At 38.0% G+C, this 17,098-nt stretch overlaps 1 long non-coding RNA gene across 3 annotated transcripts in view; it reads left to right on the forward strand.

The window, feature by feature from the left end:
• Positions 1–445: 445 nt before the first annotated feature.
• LOC106014739 (uncharacterized) overlaps positions 446–17,098 on the forward strand; it is a 254,942-nt gene continuing 238,289 nt past the window's right edge. The window contains exons 1-2 of one of the 3 annotated variants that reach the window (XR_005264916.2): positions 446–593; positions 9,073–9,148. This is a non-coding gene — a long non-coding RNA (uncharacterized lncRNA). Of the gene's footprint in view, positions 594–2,323; positions 2,510–9,072; positions 9,149–17,098 lie in introns of those variants that run through there. The other 2 variants (XR_002398865.4, XR_005264914.2) reach the window with 2 other exon arrangements.

Below are 17,098 nucleotides of genomic sequence, written 5' to 3' on the forward strand. Positions count from 1 at the left end.
GAGAAGAAAAGAAAATGTAGGTTATACAATCCTTTAAATGACATTACAAAAGCTTTCACAGGTATTTGGATTTCAAATAGAATTAAAATGCACTAAATTACTTCAGTTATTATGAGGAAAATTAAAATGCCTTTTTTTTTTTTTTTTTTTTTTTTAATATGAATATAGATTCAGACTATACCTGTGATCTTTGTAGTCATATTTCTAATGTAGTTGTTCATTATTTGGCTGGTGATCGAACGCAAGTTTTCCTCACTTCATTCTTTCTCTGAGGTATGCACAAAGGTTGAATTTAATTCAATGGAGAAAACGCAATTAGATGGCAGTTAGAATGTTAAGGAACTAGATTTAAAGTAAGTCAAACTTTTTTTTTTTTTTTTGATAAAACACTAGTTGCTTGTACTGTGCACATTTTAAAGTGCTTCATCTTCTTTTCAGCAGGGACTGCAACGTTTGAGATTATCTTGACTTTGCTAAAGTACTACACATTTGACAACTGTCAACAGGACTATATTTAGAGGGCCAATACTTCATGTAGTGGTTTAGCAGCCAGCGTTCCAGTGAAGGAGCATTTCTCAAAGGCTCTTCACTCAGTAAGTAAATGCATGAAGCCCTGATCTGTCACCTGTTCTGCATGTAATAAAAATGTTAATTGTTCTCTTAGATGAATATATTCTCATCTCTTATAAAAATGAAAAGTTGTCCAAAAAATAGCAAGCACAGTAACCATCCTGTAGGGGCAGAATCTCTTACATAGATACAATATGAAGTACATAAAACTGTATATACGCAGCATATAGTCAATTGTTTTGTGTAATTTAAGTAACTGAATTGAGAGCCACTCTAGAAGGTAAGATAGTGGAAACTAATTTTGCTCATTGCAATAACTGACTAAAGAGGCTGTTGGAATTCTGCCCCGGTATCTGATGTCAGAAAGAAAATTCAGTATTATGCCTTAAGGTTGTTTTTTGTTTCTTGGTTTGCTGTTTAATCTCAGAAGAATTTTATATAATACTCTCAGTTGTCTATAATTTAATTATTTTACATTTGGAGCCTCCACTCAAATGCTGTGTTTTCCTTGAAAATGAGTACTTAGTTGGGAGCTCTACTGTTGTTGCAGTTCCTCCATCCTGGTTAGATCAGGATGAAACCTGATTCTCTAAAGCTGCCTGATCACAATTTGCTCCTATAATTCCTTTTAACAATGCTTTTACAATTTGGTTGACCTCAGTTTTTGAATCTGTCACATACCCACCACTTCTTTTGTTCTGTTTCTGAATCATGCTTTGAGAGAAGATAAGCTTAGTGGATTTTTTTTTTTTCTTTTTTCTTTAATATCTGAGAAGGAGCTGGTAGGGATCCATTGTTGTTGTTATGTGCGGTTCAAGTCTGAATGCTTCATTACCGTAGCCTGTGAAATCCATAAGAATCATCTATCCCTCAAGGTATGGGTTTTGTCCCAAAGATGAGGTTTTACCTGAGCCAGACTTCAAATTGATTAAAAACAAGCTGGTTTAAGACTTCTTTGTACACACAACTGCTGGATTTATGTAGTCTTTAGATATGATTTAAATCTATGGGTACAGAGGTAATGGTTCATACACTGATATATATATCTGCAGCCGTAGTATTTACTTTACGTAGTATTTCCTTTTTATGACTTTTTCAAGCTAAATTACTTGCCATAACTGACATAAATTAAATGTTCAGAACCTGCATTCAGTTTTCACTCCAGCAATTCAGTTTGGAGAGTTTATATTCATGTGAGCAGGAAGTAGTCACCCATCTGATGATCTGTCTCGCAGCCTAAATCATAACCAGAAAGTATTTTATGCCTGAAGAAATAATCTCTGCAACCTCTTCATGATGATTTCTTTTGACTCTATCAGTCCGCAATGTGTAAGGATAGTCTGTATAATCATATTTCTACTCTTAAGTTATGTGGCAGTATTAGAAAATGATTATGCATAAGGAGAATAATAGCAGTTATAACTTCAAGATAAGATCTGCTTCCAATCTTTAGTTAGTAAAAATTTTGAAGTGTCGTGGACAATCTTTTCATTTTTGTGCTGGTGTGACCTTGTCTGGCTGCCAGATTCAGTCAGCTTCTCTCTTGTTCCCCTTCTCAACAGAACAAGGGGAGAAACTAAGAAAAATTTCTGGGTGTAGATAAGGACAGGGAGATGAATTACCAATTATCACCAAAGGCAAAACAGACTTGACTTGGTTAGGATTAATTAGCTTTATTACTAATTGAAAATAGAGTAGGATGGTGAGAAATAAAAACAAAACTAAACCCACCTTTCCCTAATTCTCCCATCTTTCTTGGCTTGCTTTCACTCCTTTGCTTCCTCTACTGCCTCCTCCCTTCCATGTGGCACAGGAGATGGGGAGCAGGTGTTGCAGTCAGCCCATAAGAGTTCCTCTCTGCTGCTTCTTCCGCTAAACACTTTTCAGATATGTGCAAAGGACGGAAAAGTAATAAATCTATGCTCATGCAGCAGGAGAGGTGAGTGGAACACATACAGAGCCATCTCCAGGCACTGCAGACCATTGCTGATATGCTTGAAAGTTGACATTGTTAATTTTTCCTCTAGAAATCATTGGCTGTTTTTTTTTCTAGTTAGTTCAGTGGAGGCTTTTATAAATATGTTTTTAAAATAATGTTTTTAAATAATGCAATAATGCTAAATGCTTATAAAACACACTCTAATGACATCGTTTTAGGTTCTATGTGTCAGTGTCTGTGTGTAGGTTTTACTCTAAGCACATACAAAGCATTCCAGCCATCATTATGCTCCAACTAGAGAAAGTGTTTTTGCAAAAGCCATGTTGTTAACTTTTATAGTGTTTATGAATTTTCTGATGCTTTATATATGTGTGTGTGTGTGTATGTAATATATATGATTTCTCTCTGTAAAGAAGAGTTCACAAATCTACATTTCTGAGCTATTAGTTTTCAGGAATGTTTTCCTTGCACCTCTATGGTCACCTATATGTGGCATAAGTTCAGGCTGATTGCAATAAAAAGGTGGTACATTCATGACACTAGCAGCCAGCTTCTGAAGTCTTTGGCAAAATCCTGTTAAAGTTGTAAGGATTTTACCCAGAGTACAGTTGTTGCTGTAAATTACAAATGCTGTTTTGCTGAGATAAACCAAGCACTTCTGATCATGAAAATGTTGCTATTCATGGGTACACGTTAGAAAAATGTTCACTGGTTTTGTAGTTTACTACTTCTCTACAAAAGAAAGTTCATTTTCTGTAAGCTGGTCAGTTTGGAGTGAAAGACTGTCTACTTTGATGCCACCTTTCTTTTTATCAGAATCATGCAATACCAATGTGTGTGGCTTTTACTGTCTGGAGCTATGAACACTCCTAGAGACCTTTTTTGTCTTTATCTTTCACCACTCATGCATAAAATTTTAGGATATATCCATTCTTTTGTACCTCTGCTTTGGTTTTGATTGGGTGAAGTACTGTCTGAGGAGAAAGGAGAAAATTGCTAACTGAGCTCTATGGAAGCCTATGGTATGCAATTAACTTCCTTTAAACATGTAGTATTATGTGATGGTAGCCACCGAAAATAATTTCCCGGTATTCTAAAGTTGTAAAGCTGACTCACCTCTAATAATCTGGGCAAAAGCATTTAAGTTGGGGTGTAAACTGTCTTGAATTATCAATGTTGAGAAATATGAAACTGAATAATATTTTGGAAACCCTATTATGAACATTTGATACCCACATGTACTGTTTCTCAGAGGAAATGACAACTATTAGCCAAAAATTTCTCCTGTCTCCCCTTATGCTGACTTACTCTAACATCTTCAGGGAGTACCTGATCACCATGCACTGCAGCATATGGAAGTGGGTTTATAACCTGAAGAAATAAAATCAAGAGACAACTGCTTAACTTTAAATCCTGAAACTTACTGTAGCAACACTTACAAGTGTGAAAAGATTTTGGTTTACAGTGTTTAATTATAAATAGCAACAACAACAGTGGGAAAAGAGTAGTGCTAGCAGGAAAAGTGTGGGGGGCAGGAAGGTCTACAAATGGAGGGGAAAAAAAGTTATTTTTGGAATGCAGCTCTGATTAAAAATCTTCAACTACCTTAAAATTATTTATGTGATGAGTGTGTTACTGCTAGGTTATTCCTCCAGTTCAAGGAAACTCATGGCCTTTTTAGAAGACAAGGATTGTTCATGTTCATGCTTCAACATGCTGCCTCTGTGATAGGAAGAGGCGTTTGTTCTCTTATAAAAACTTGTGATTGAATTATCCAGTCACATCCTTGACCCTTGAACAAAGCCTTTTGATAACTTTGACTCATATTCATGGCCAAACTTGCCAAAACATGCAGGCAGAATTGAAACCGAATCCAAATCACTCTTATTTCTCCCTGAGACTCCAGTACAGTATAGACCAAGAACAGCAATACTGCTTATTTAAAGGAAAAAAAGTTCAAGAGCTGACGACCATAGTGACCCCCAGTGAAGATGTGTACAAACAGCAAGGCAAGTGGAGTTTATTCCTGAAAGACCATGAGCTCCTGTGTTTATATTTTGTAAATGTGGTATTCTAGGATTTCATGGCTTCCCGCTGCGGTTAATTGCCCAATCCCCAGACGGTGCTTTCTCTGCGTGAAAGACAGCCATTGCACATACTTATTCATGTGAGGACAGTTTTATAGAATATCTGACTGTGTGCTGGAACACCAGCTGTTGGTCTCCACTGAGGTGTGCAGCACTCATCTGTACTTAGTTTGATTACTTTTGTTGTACTTCAGATTCGTTAACTCTTCAGAAGCTTTACAATTAATTGGCAGTCAAGTCACATCATTCCTTTTCTATTTTTTCAGTCTTTGCAGTATACTTTAGGCAAATGATCTTTTCTTGCACAGACAGTCAGGTTTGGCTGCTGTCTTCAAAAACATTGTAAAACTAATGCATTGAGAATGATTTATGATAAGAAAATGCCTTTTAATTTCTATTGCTATTACTGAAGGAAAACAAACTGTTTAGAAGGTGGAAATGATAGCATGCAGCTCATTTAGGTTTCTTTAGTAGGTACGTAGTGCTGGATGAACAGAAATACTCTGTTGTTGACAAACAAGACTTTCAATGGATCAGCTGATAAACTGCAGTGTTTGTGTGATATATTACCTACAGGTGCAGGTATATATGGTGACTGTTAGCTAGAACCCTGTTATACAAGGATCAGAGGTTGCAGTGAATGAATTAAAGATGATTGACTCATACTGTAGAGAGCTGTTGTCATTGCTGGGCTGCTGTTGACTTTTGACAGTAAGCTACTCCTTGCAAGAGCATAAGGTCTGAATTAACTTCTATGCCAACCAAAATAATTCTGTGCTTACTCAAAGAATTTGACTATCTCCAATTTCTCAATGGTGAACATAGAGGTATCATCATATTTCAGTAGCTATAAGCCTCTGTTTCATAATAGCAAGAAGAATTTTACTGCAAAGGGTTCTATATATAGAAGCCATAGTATATTCCTGCTGCTCGCAGTATGCTTCCTGTTGTGGATCACATTGGTATTATCATTTTGGCTAAGGAAGTGAACTTGTGATACTCTAACAGCTGGATCTTGCTACGTTTTCACATCATACTGCTGAATCTCAGTACTTTGGTTGTATAAACGCAGCTATCTTGCAAACTCAAGAACTGTATTTTATGATCTTTGAATTTTCTTTGTTTCGTGAGTATTATGTGGTATCTGATGTATCCAGTATGTGTGGGACATTTTACTTATTAAAGGTATTTGGGAAAGAAGTCTAACTGTAGAGCACAAAAGTATCCTGTCAATATTAGGGGGTGTTTTTGACTTTCCTCTTAGAGGTGGGAAACTGGAAGGAGTGCATGGATACCTGCAGGCCTCTGGAGGCAGGAAAGCTGTAGATACCAGACACAGGCAGTAGCTTGTTGGCTTTCGTTCTCAACACTTCTGAAAGGTATGGTGAAGAAGGCCATTGATAAAGAAGAAAAGCTCTATCTGGGATACTGGATGCTTCCTTTAATAGGCTTGAGTAAATGAAACAAAGTTTAGGAACACAGAAAAGCTCCTGGGAGCTTATTTGATTTGATTGCTAAACCTTTTGAAGTGTGCTTATTGCTATAAGGAAGGAAATCTGGAAAAGGTCAAGTATGAATTAGGTGAGAAATACAAAAAGGAATTGCTTGAGATGGTCATTAAATAAGACAAAAATGAGATTCAGGAATAAATGGAACAGTATCACTGTAAAGGTGAAATGCCTCAGCATAAATCACTAAAGACAGTGAAACTGGAACAAGTCTATCCAAGATGCATTGATTTTGTAGAGGTCCAATTCCAATCTGGTGAAATTGATATTTTGCAAGAGCCTCATATCCCAGTCTACATGCCTGCTTGTGAAGACCTTGTAAAGACTAAAGGTCAGTCTATCTGTCTCTGTCTACTGTACTTACGTATTTCTAACACAACCATTACCATCATGTCTAGGAGTAGGAAAAATGATCAATATTATTGTCTCTGGTGTTGGGGAGTATCCAAAGCCCTGCTACATTAGGCTCTGAGTGACTGAAACAAAGACATATCCGTGCCCATGGGAGCTCACAATCTAGTGTTTGAGGCAATAAGATAGGAACAATTGAATAATCAGATGAGCAGGAAACAAAGGCATGGTAATGGCCCCTTCCTGCAGATGAAGGAAGCATTCAGTGTAGCTGCCAGAGCTGTCCATAGTCTGGGCCTCCAGGGTATCAAGATGTTTATTTGAGATGGGACCCACCTCCTCTTTTCATGTAGCGGTGTCAGGGATTATCAGTGCAATTCTCTGGGACCTTTCTGATGCTCTGTTGCTTTGCTGCCTGCTTTGAATGGGGAAAGACTCTAAGTCCTGTTGTTCCCATGTGGTTATTCACACTCTGAATCAATCCAAACAAATCTCAGGTGTATTTCTTGGGATTTCATCTTATTTGTCCCACTTTTTTATTAAAGTAAAAAGGCCACCAATATGAAACAGGTAATAATTGCTCAGAAGGGGGCTCTGGGACTTTGAGAATGATCACAGAAATAAATCAAAGGGTTAATACAGAAATAAACTGCTGAACACATTACTTAGGTCTTTGTAATATTTGCCTTCTAAAATGTAGTTTTATGTGAGTAATGTTAGTATCAATATTAATATCTGCTGAGATGAACAAAACTAACAATGTAATAGGAAAAATAAATGTTAGCCTCCACAATAAAGTTTTCCATGGGGAATGTCAGAAACCCTAGGACAATTTTCAAGGGCTGATTTAAATCTCTGAATTTTAGACTGGTGTCACTGTTCTACTCAGTCTGTCATTGTTACTCATTTTCTTTCTTTCTTTTTTTTTTATCTGTTTCTACACAGTTGCAGTTAAATGTCCTACAGAGAAGAACATCTTTAGTTTGTGCCTGCATGAATGTGCATAGCTTGTTTCAGTACTTAATTGTCTGATATCTTCAACAGAAGATACAATAACTGTATTTTTAAGCACATTTTTCTTGTAATTGCAATATTAGATATATTCACTGTACACTTCCTTGATATTTGCAAACACTAAAATGAAAGTGGTTTATAAGAGAAGGGGATCATCCATGTTATTTTTTCTTTTTTTTCTTTTTTTTTTTTTTTTTTTTTTTCCCAGAGGATATTTATCTTTAAACACATTGAGCAGTCTGGAGATGAAAGAAAATGCTATATAGCACTACAGGCAGAGCCAAATGTAGGTCTTTAGTGAAAGCCCAGAGCTAAGCTACCTGGACAACCATTAGCAGGGAAGATGAATATGGGCAGTACCTTCCCATTTAGGATTGTGTATATTCGTTCTATTGACAAGTCCGCCATTGATAGCTGGTATCACACTAGCTCAGATTTGCTTGAACATGCTTCCGTCACACTGAATTACAACGTAGATCTGCTCTGACAAGACAACACCTCATTCTCTGCCCCTGCTAGATAGAGGTTTAGCCAAAGCATCCTCTTGTGGTCTCTGAGCTCTGGGTGATTGCTCGTTGTCTGACAGCTCCAAATTCCTGCAAGGTACAGCATGTCCTAAAACCAGCACATTGCTTGTAGCCATGCCTTCCCCTGAACAGCCGCAGGAAGAAATTTCACAACTGTTTTCCCAATTGTGGTGACAGGCAAATCCATTGTCCTGCAGGGGTTGGAAGCTTTATGTGGTCCCTGCTGCCATTCTGGGAAGCTTTAATCCAGTGTCTGGATAGCTCTGCCTGTAACACTGGCAAAGTAGAACTGTGAAAGAAATGTCTATGAGGGTGTTTTCTCCAGTGACAAAAACTTGAATGCAGTAGAAGCATTTTATTCTGTGAAACAGGGGGGCCAGAGGCAGCAGCTGGTGTAAATCAGCACAGCTCCTTTGAAGAGACTAGGGCGATGATTCTTTAGATCCGCAGCTGCATCTTATCTTGCATTTTCAAATTAGAATATTATGCATAAACACAATGAGTTGTTCTCCTCGGTGGTGTGGGAAGTACACATTTTGGCCCTCTTGACCTGCAATCTGTTAGCAGCTTTCAGCAATTACACACTTCGTATAAATGATAAATGACTAATATTACAGAATGCATTAATTTTACACTCTTCAACCTCTTGGTAGTTATTTTCTTGTGGTAAAACTATATCCTGATATTTATGAAATGAATAAAAATCTTAAAGAAAAATGAGCAAAGATCATAGAATTGGCCTGGTACGGTTGGCAGCCTCTGCATGTTTCACTCATGTCCAGCAACAGCCTAGTAAACACATAAGGGTAGCTCCATCTTCTCTTAATTATCTCAGGCTGAAAGGAGAAGGAACCCTACCTTGTACAGAGGTCTCATGAGAGTAATTATTTTTTCTGCTAACTCCGCCAGCCAAAATTTTGGTCATTGTGGAAACAAATGCCCCTGTATTTTCCTCTTTTTTTTTTTTTTTTTTTTAATTAGTGCTTTCCATTTAGGCTGTTGTTCTTGCCTTAGATGTTGGCCCTAGCAACTTGGCCAATTCGTGTCTCATGGGCTTTTTCCATGTCTTCCTTCAGGCAGACCACTGCATACCTGGACTTCCCACCATGATCAACTCCCTGGGCCATTTCTCCTCAGCAGCTTTTGACTCTGGTAATTGCCCCTGGCTGTGAAAGTCACTAAGTTTTCCCCTTCACTAAATATCACGGAGGCACAAGAACCTCATCACAGTGCTGAATACATCCCCTTGGCTTCCTCAAATGGCCTTTTGCTCTTTGCTTTCCATGGCAGCATAATGAAATGAGGCAGCAGTTTCATTACAGTATGCTCCAAATGCTGTTTTATGTAATGTTGTTTGCAGCGCTGTAGTTTGCTTCCTTACTGCCAGTTTCATCGCCGTCTATAAAGCTTAATTCAATTGTTTGTTGATTACCTCTTTGGATTAGTGCATAAATCTCAAATTGAAGCTGCTAGAAGCATTGGTAGGGCTATAGATGTCACAAGACTTTGTCTCTCTATTTTTGTGTCCTTATCTGGGGTTACACTGGAGTAAACCTTTGCTGCTGTTGTAAAGATGTTCAGGAATGAGAGGAGAAGGCTTCATGCTCATAAAACTTCTTTTTAAACAATTCTGTAGAAGAACAACTATGGAGAGAACTGTATATGTCTACTCTAAGTTCTACGTCCTCTTTCAACTAGAACATATATTACTTTGCATTACTTTGGTGTTTGTCAAATTGCACAAAGAGAATAAATCTCTATTTAATGTATGAGATATTATCTGAATACTGCCAGGACCATGAAGGTTTCTATTTTGAGGCATCTCTTTAAATAAACCACATTTCGTACTTTGGAAGCAAGCCAAACAGAAGTGGTTTTTACTCAAGTTTTTAAGGCAGGATCTGCCTTAGAAGCAGTTGTGTTGGCCTCTGCCTCTTTGCCCACATTCCCAACTCTTGAGAAGTCCTGAGACTTACGGAGATTATGGTTTGCTTTCATAACTTGCAAGGTGCTTTTCTCACCTCTCTTATGCCATCTGAGTGTGGGAAGCTCTCACGTTCATTTTAGGTTTTCAACATGGATCTTTAATGTCTTAGTATATGTTACTTTATATGTTTTTCCTTTCAAAGGTGATGCAGTTCTACTATTCAAATAGTTTTCCAGGTAAAGGAAATTATTTGCTATATATAGAATTAAACACAGAGGAATATTGATAATAAATTGAGATGGCATCAGCAAATGATGTGTAGACTTGTTTACAGCTAGCTTTTTTTTTCTCTGTGTCATGCTTTCATGTGTTTTTACCTCCCACCCGCTCCCCCCCCCCCCTTTTTGCCTTCCTTTTCCTTACTTTTTTTCCTTATTTCTTCCTTCCTTGCCTTTCTGTCCAAGTTTTATGTTCTGCCTTACATGGTTTCTGCTCCATTTTCCTTCTGTGACCTCATGGAGGAAGAAGAGAAAGCCATTAATATTAACGTGTAGTCTGAAGTTTGTGATGTACACAGGAATTCAGAAATGAGCAATATCAATTTCCCAGCTATTATGGAATCTGAATTTACAAAAAACAAATACACTTGACATTTTCGTCATATTTCTTTCTTAATTAAGTTTGTTGAATACCTTAGTGCAATCTTATTTATTGGAAAATTACAAAAAGCATGTATGGAGATCATGAAACTTCTCCTTGATCTTCTGAGACTCACGATGCAACTAGCTTCTACAAATTACACTTGGATAAGGCTATTTTTCTACCTCCTTTTTCTACATATCAGCCTTGCTTGTTTGGTGACAATGGCAAGAGCAAGTGATCTACTCTGGTGCTGCTGTTTCTTGCTTGTGCAGATGGTCACTTACTTTTGCTGGGGGCTGTGTCTACAAGGCCGGTCTTCTTCTGAGAATTGATGAGGTTTTGGTAATAAACATGCCTTGATGTAATACATAAGGATTTAAATGTATATTAAAATATCCTGACAAATATACTCCTTAAATTGAAGAGAAGGATTTTTGAAATCTGATTCTCACTTTCTGCTTGTAATGTGGCTAGTGTTTGTCACGGCTAGTGTTTGCTAGTGACCCTTATCAGCTGATGAGAGCAACCTGTCCACTTTGCTTACTTTTTCAGTCAGTTTATGGTCAAGTTTCACTGTCCCTTGTGTACATACCATCAAGGTGTCACAACACCATAGCAGCAAAACCAGGAGAGTGTTTGCTTAAAAGTATGCATCCTTTTGGAGTTCCTCCTCCAACTTTCATAACCATTTTTTGTTGACTCTCACACTAGGTTTTTTACTTTTTAATAAACCTTTTATTAGGTGTAAGTTTTACTTGGTGGTGTCCCTTTAAATACTGCACTCTGCCTAAATAAAAGATGGGAAGACAGATGTTGAATGAACATTCATTGATTGCTTTCTGATTGCTAGTTCAGGTGTCTTTCTTCAGCCATATAGAATGGCCATATGGGAAATCAATAGTGATGATCTTTATTATAAAGTACCAGAAGTGAAGTGCTTCACCTATACATGTTTTTGGGGAGGGAGAGGGATCAGAACCCAATTAGAAAATGCATGAAACTGACAGAGCACAATGTTCCTTTAAAATTGCTGAGGGCTGCAAAACGAACAGAAAGCTTAATGAAATACTCAGACAGTTGCACATTCTGTATGTAAGTTAATCTCAGAGTTGGAGAGGTCCACAAATTTAGTACGTCTTGCTTCATTTTTGTATAAAATGCTGATAGTTGTATGTTTTTACATGTGAAATGACAACAATTAGTGAGAAAGGCCTTGGAAAGTTCAGTAAGTTCAATTATAAAGAAGTTATTGGAATTGATTCTCACTGAGTAAGCAAATAAGCCAGGGTCTGATTTGATCTCTCTGATACTTCTCATTATGTTAAGAATGACAGGTTTTTTATTTCTATTTTCTTACTATTTACTTTTGAAAGAGTAGGAGTAACAATAATTTCAAACTCTTCAAATCATGCTAAAAGGCTTCGCAGCAGACATGCAAGATAAGACAAAAAAAAATCAGTCATTGAGGAGATAATGGGTTTGGGTTTTGGATGGTTAACTGTAGTGTGTGCCTAAGTTAAATGTATAGGCTACACTTGCAGAAGCAGCCATCTGCACTAGGCAAGAAAGTGAAGTTCTTTATCTACCTGCCCAGGCAGTGCAGCACAAGCTGCCACTGCTTCTCAGCTCCACTGAAATCTTTGTCAGTGTATCTCTACCCTCCTGCGGCAGCTGCAGATTTGTTTGCAATGTTTATTTTGGCATTTCTTATTTTGGTCCCCCAAAGAAATCAAGCAAAACTTGTCTCTAGCCTGTACTGTATTATATGGGAAGAGATGCCACTTCTTTCTTACCCTAATAATATTTTATGATTCGTCAAAGGTTTGGTGCAGTCGTAGATCTGGTTGTACTTCACCCTTTGATTAAAGACACATCTTCCACATCACCAATTCCATTTCAGTCTCCAGATTCTTAACATTTAGATATGTAGGGCAAAAAATAACCGCTGTATCCTGTTGCAAAATCCAGGAACTGCTTCATTTTATTTTGCCTTTTATCTGACTTTTTAATTTAATTTTATTTTTTTTTAACAATGCCTGCGCTGTAAAAAGCTATATGGAACTTTCTGCATGAACGTATTTATCATCTCAGAGGGGTAAAAAGTCATCTAGTTCATATTAACTGAACTCTGTGGTTCCCTGTGGTCAACAGCTGGATGACAAGACATCAAGTGTACATTAGGCAGCTTTCTAATTAAATATCTTCATTGCATCTAAAACACATAGTAGCACTTCCTAGCTAATAAAGTACACTGCAGTCAATTTGTTGCAGATACTGCATTGCCACTCCTATTCCAGACCTCTTACAGTCTGTTGCAAGAGTAGGATACAAACATAATATGTTGTAAAAAGTAACATTTAGCTGTGATTTTGCAAAGTGTTATCCTATTTGTTTTAAGTGTCATGTAATTATCAATTCATTTACTACCTATTGTAATGCCATGAATCATAATGAATGTATTTGCATAATAGGTAGTATCACATGAGCTCAATTATAATTCAGTATTAGCTAAATGTACCATGAAAACAAAATGTTTCCCATAAAGGTAGGCTGGGGTTGATATATAACCTGTCTCATACATGGTGTATCACAAAAGCTGTCAAGGGAAATTGTTCCATTTGCGGACTTGCTCTCAGAGGGAACTATTTTGCAGCTCTGAACTTCATATATTTCTTCTTCCACCTCCAACCCCCCATATTTAAATGCTCTGTGGCCATGTCGACCCTGCAGATGAAGTTATTGCACACAGCATGCTCAGAAACTTGTCCTTGCAATTTAGTTGATATGCCAGTGCTCTGCTTGCTCATATCACAAAACAGTCTCTGCCCAAAAGACTGAAATTATTGCTCCAGTGATACTCTGAGTATCACTGCACTGGGTGACTGGGGACTTGTTTCCAGAGGGCTGCCTGAGCTCTGTGTAGGCTTTAAAACTCTTTGATGCCAGACATAACTTCTTTTTAAATAGAAAGGTCTCTAAAATGACATCTGCTCCTTCATGGAATAGGAGTCAGCTCTGCCTCACCGTGTTGCAAATTTGATATGAACAGTCTCCCAGCTGCATCAGTTACTTGGTTTGCTCAAGTTACATTGCATGTGCAGACTGGCCTGTGCTGTCCACCACTTACTGATTATCACAGTCAGTTGTCACTTCTCTCCCTACTGTGTTAAAAGCAAGGTCTTCCTTTCAAAACCAGACCCAGCTCATTGCATATACCCTAGCTTGAAGAACTACCTGATGTCCCTTTAAGTAAAGAACAATGTTATCAGCAGTCCCTGGTTTCTGTACAGCCTGGCATTGCAGATCCTGCTCTACCTCTCAGTGTTTCTAATGGGTGATCAAAAGTGATCCACCAGGGATATGCCACTGGGGAGGAAATGGCTCTGTACTTGCATTAGTCATCATCGGCAGTTCAGCTACCAGTATTCTTTCTCCACCTTTCCCCTTCTTTATCTTAGAGCTGCTTCTCCTACCCTAAACGCTCCCTGCTATATCCTATAGTTTAATATGCCTTTATTACATGAAGATTTGTGTAAGCTGATATGAAGCACGTATTGCTTTGCATATAAAATAAGTGGTCCCTTTCAGCTTTGGTTTAATGTTTTGAAGACATATGGTCTTGCAATAGCAGAGTGGGTAGAATAACCCAAATGTGAGGAAAAACCAGTTTCTGAGATGAATGGCTCATACCACTCATTTGGTTCACTTACAAGTTCAATGTTTTCCGTTGCAGAAGCAAGAGTTGCTCGTGCAGTTCCAGTTGCCTTGCAAATGATTGTTGTGTGAACTGCTGTCTATAACAGATGTGTCTAATCCCACTTCTCACTTTTAAATGTATCCTATTTCAGTACAGAATGTAAAATGCTCACTTTCTGGCTAGTCTAGTTCTTTTTTTACTTGTTGCCTTCAAGTTAAATTAAATATACTGATATTGTTGAGGAAAAAAGAGTTATTTTCCCAAATATAGTATAGTTAATGGTGCCTCGAGGATTATTTAGCCTGATCTACATTCAGGAGACAGCACTGCAATGGCAAAAGGCTAACACAGTTGGCAAAACTTAATTTGTTTGGACTCATGTCACCGTTGGCTTTAAAATGTGACAGGAGAAATACATCGTAGGAATTGATGAAGTAGTGACACATTTGCACAATACTACAACTCTCTACAGTCACTTAGGGCAGTGGAAATGCTCCAGTGTTACTACTGGGAACGGTGCAATGTTGCTGCTGGATTTATGTAAATTTAGAGTATTAAAAAGTGAAAGACTAAACGTGTAAGTATTATAAATGTTACAAGGGATCTGTATGATATTCACATGACAGACATTCCTGCTAAATGTATTGTTTGTAATCCCCTTAACTGGGAAAAGCACTGGACCTGACAGAAGGGAGTTGTCTATGTACATATACACAGGCTGGTGTACCTGGCACTGGAACTATACTTCAGTAAGAAAGTTTTTCCAATGCCTGTATATGCACTAGGCCAGTTTATCAGATAGTAACATCTCTAAAGAAAGTTGCTGTTCTGAATTTGAAAGGAAACGCTTTCTGTTTAATGGAAATATCAATTTATGTTTTCACAGTTCTCTTTGGCTTAGTGCTAACTATCAGACAGGAATTTCTGGGCTTTGTTCCCTAATATGAAGTTTGCAAATAAGGATTAAGAGAAAATTAAAAGCTAATGTACATGTGAATTTCTCAGGGGATTATTCCGTGGTGTTTGTATTCTTTATCAGGTTTCTGTTGTAAGCATGTATCTTTGAAATGCACCTTATTTTTATTTTTTGTTCTTGCTTTGTTATAAGTATCCTTTTTATAGGACAACTGCTTATTCAGGTTAATCACAGTTGCGAGGATCCTACTATGTAGGAATCAAACTTCCTGGATAATTGCACTTGCATAGCAGATGTAGTACTATCTTACGTAAGACTTACAAGTCTTATGAAGAGTAGCTGAGGGAACTGGTGTTGTTTAGTCGGGAAAAGAGGATGCTCTTCTCCAGAGGGAAGAGACCTTATTGCTCTCTACAACTACCTGAAAGCAACTAGTGGAGAGCTGGGGGCTGGCCTATTTTCTCAGGTAATTAGTGATGGGACTAGAGGGAATGGTATCAAGTTGCACCAGGGGACGTTCAGGTTGGAAATTAGGAGAAAGTTCTCAGAAAGAGTGGTCAGGCGTTGGAACGGGTTGCCCGAGGAGGTGGTGGAGTCACCTTCCCTGGGTGTGTTTAAGGAAGGGATGGATGTGGTGCTTAAGGATGTAGTTTAGTGGGTGATATCAGTGGTGGGGGATGGTTGGACCAGGTGATCTTGGAGGTCTTGTCCAACCTTAATGATTCTATGATTCTACTGAATATGGTCATTAGTAGGGGAAAAAGAAACAAAACTGTAAGAGGTCTTACTGTGATGGCTTTTTCAGTGTAATCAGAAGTATTGTCATGGTTGTACCAGTTACTGGTGACTTTGCGAAGTGTATGATCTGTACTGGATAATGTACAAGTATTATCAGCCCTTCTTGCACAAGCTGTTAGCTGCATTCAAGTGATGGGGCTACCAGCTGTCCGAGGCTGATTAGGTCTCTCTCTTACCACCTCTCACCTTGCATGAGACTTCCAACAATGACATGAAGAAAGTGTGGATCAATTTATGTACCTTTTATCTTGTGTGTCCCTGTTATCCTTTCATGGAAAGGCAGAAGGTTGTGGTGTGTTTGAATCCTAACTCTGGTATATCATTTAAGATCCCTTTGTGATGACAACTCTGAAAATTGTTGATTCACTGAATGAGATGAAAAGGAACAGACCTGTCCTAGGAATCAGAGCCTGGGAATTAAAATCTCCTTCATGTGCCATATGATGCTCAGTGTAATTTTTACTGATCCATAAAAAGTGAAACTACGCAAAAACTCTTCCCGCATGATTGTAATTATGTGCTTTTCTTCCCCGAAGACTCCCTCTTTAGTATTTTGTATTGCTGTTAAATGTTTTGAAAAGCCTCCTGAAAATTACGTGGAAGTGTCTTCCATTCACGCTATGGCTTCTGTGATGCTAGCTGTAAATCTGCAAGCTTAGGGTCAACTAAATTAGTGGAAAAATTCAGTTCTACTCCTATACCTTTCTCTCGTTTGGGGGAAGAAGAAAAAAAGGAAATACTTCTCTAACATTGGCAGCTTCTGCTTCAATTGAAAATTGTTACTGGTTGCACTCATTTGTTGACACAACAGTATTTTGTCCATATAGACACTGTGTCCCGAATGGGAAGAAAAACATTATCATTTGGCACAGGCCTTGGAGTGGTGCAAAGGAAGAAGAAGAAATAGCTGCATAAGATCTTGAGCTAGGTACAGGCATTACAGTTGGTCATCTGCACTTTTATTGAACTAACTCTTATCAATATGTTTTAGTTCACTAGTTCTGATGAAGGTTCATTTTGCAGATGACACTGCAAAGAGAAGCAGTTGCTTCCTTGTTTTTATACAGACTCTCTAGATGGGATATTTCCACCAAGAGTATCCTTCCATAATTTTCCCTGCTA

This window comes from Anas platyrhynchos, chromosome 3, assembly GCF_047663525.1.
Source record: "Anas platyrhynchos isolate ZD024472 breed Pekin duck chromosome 3, IASCAAS_PekinDuck_T2T, whole genome shotgun sequence".
In the NCBI taxonomy this organism is placed as follows: Eukaryota; Metazoa; Chordata; class Aves; order Anseriformes; family Anatidae; genus Anas; species Anas platyrhynchos.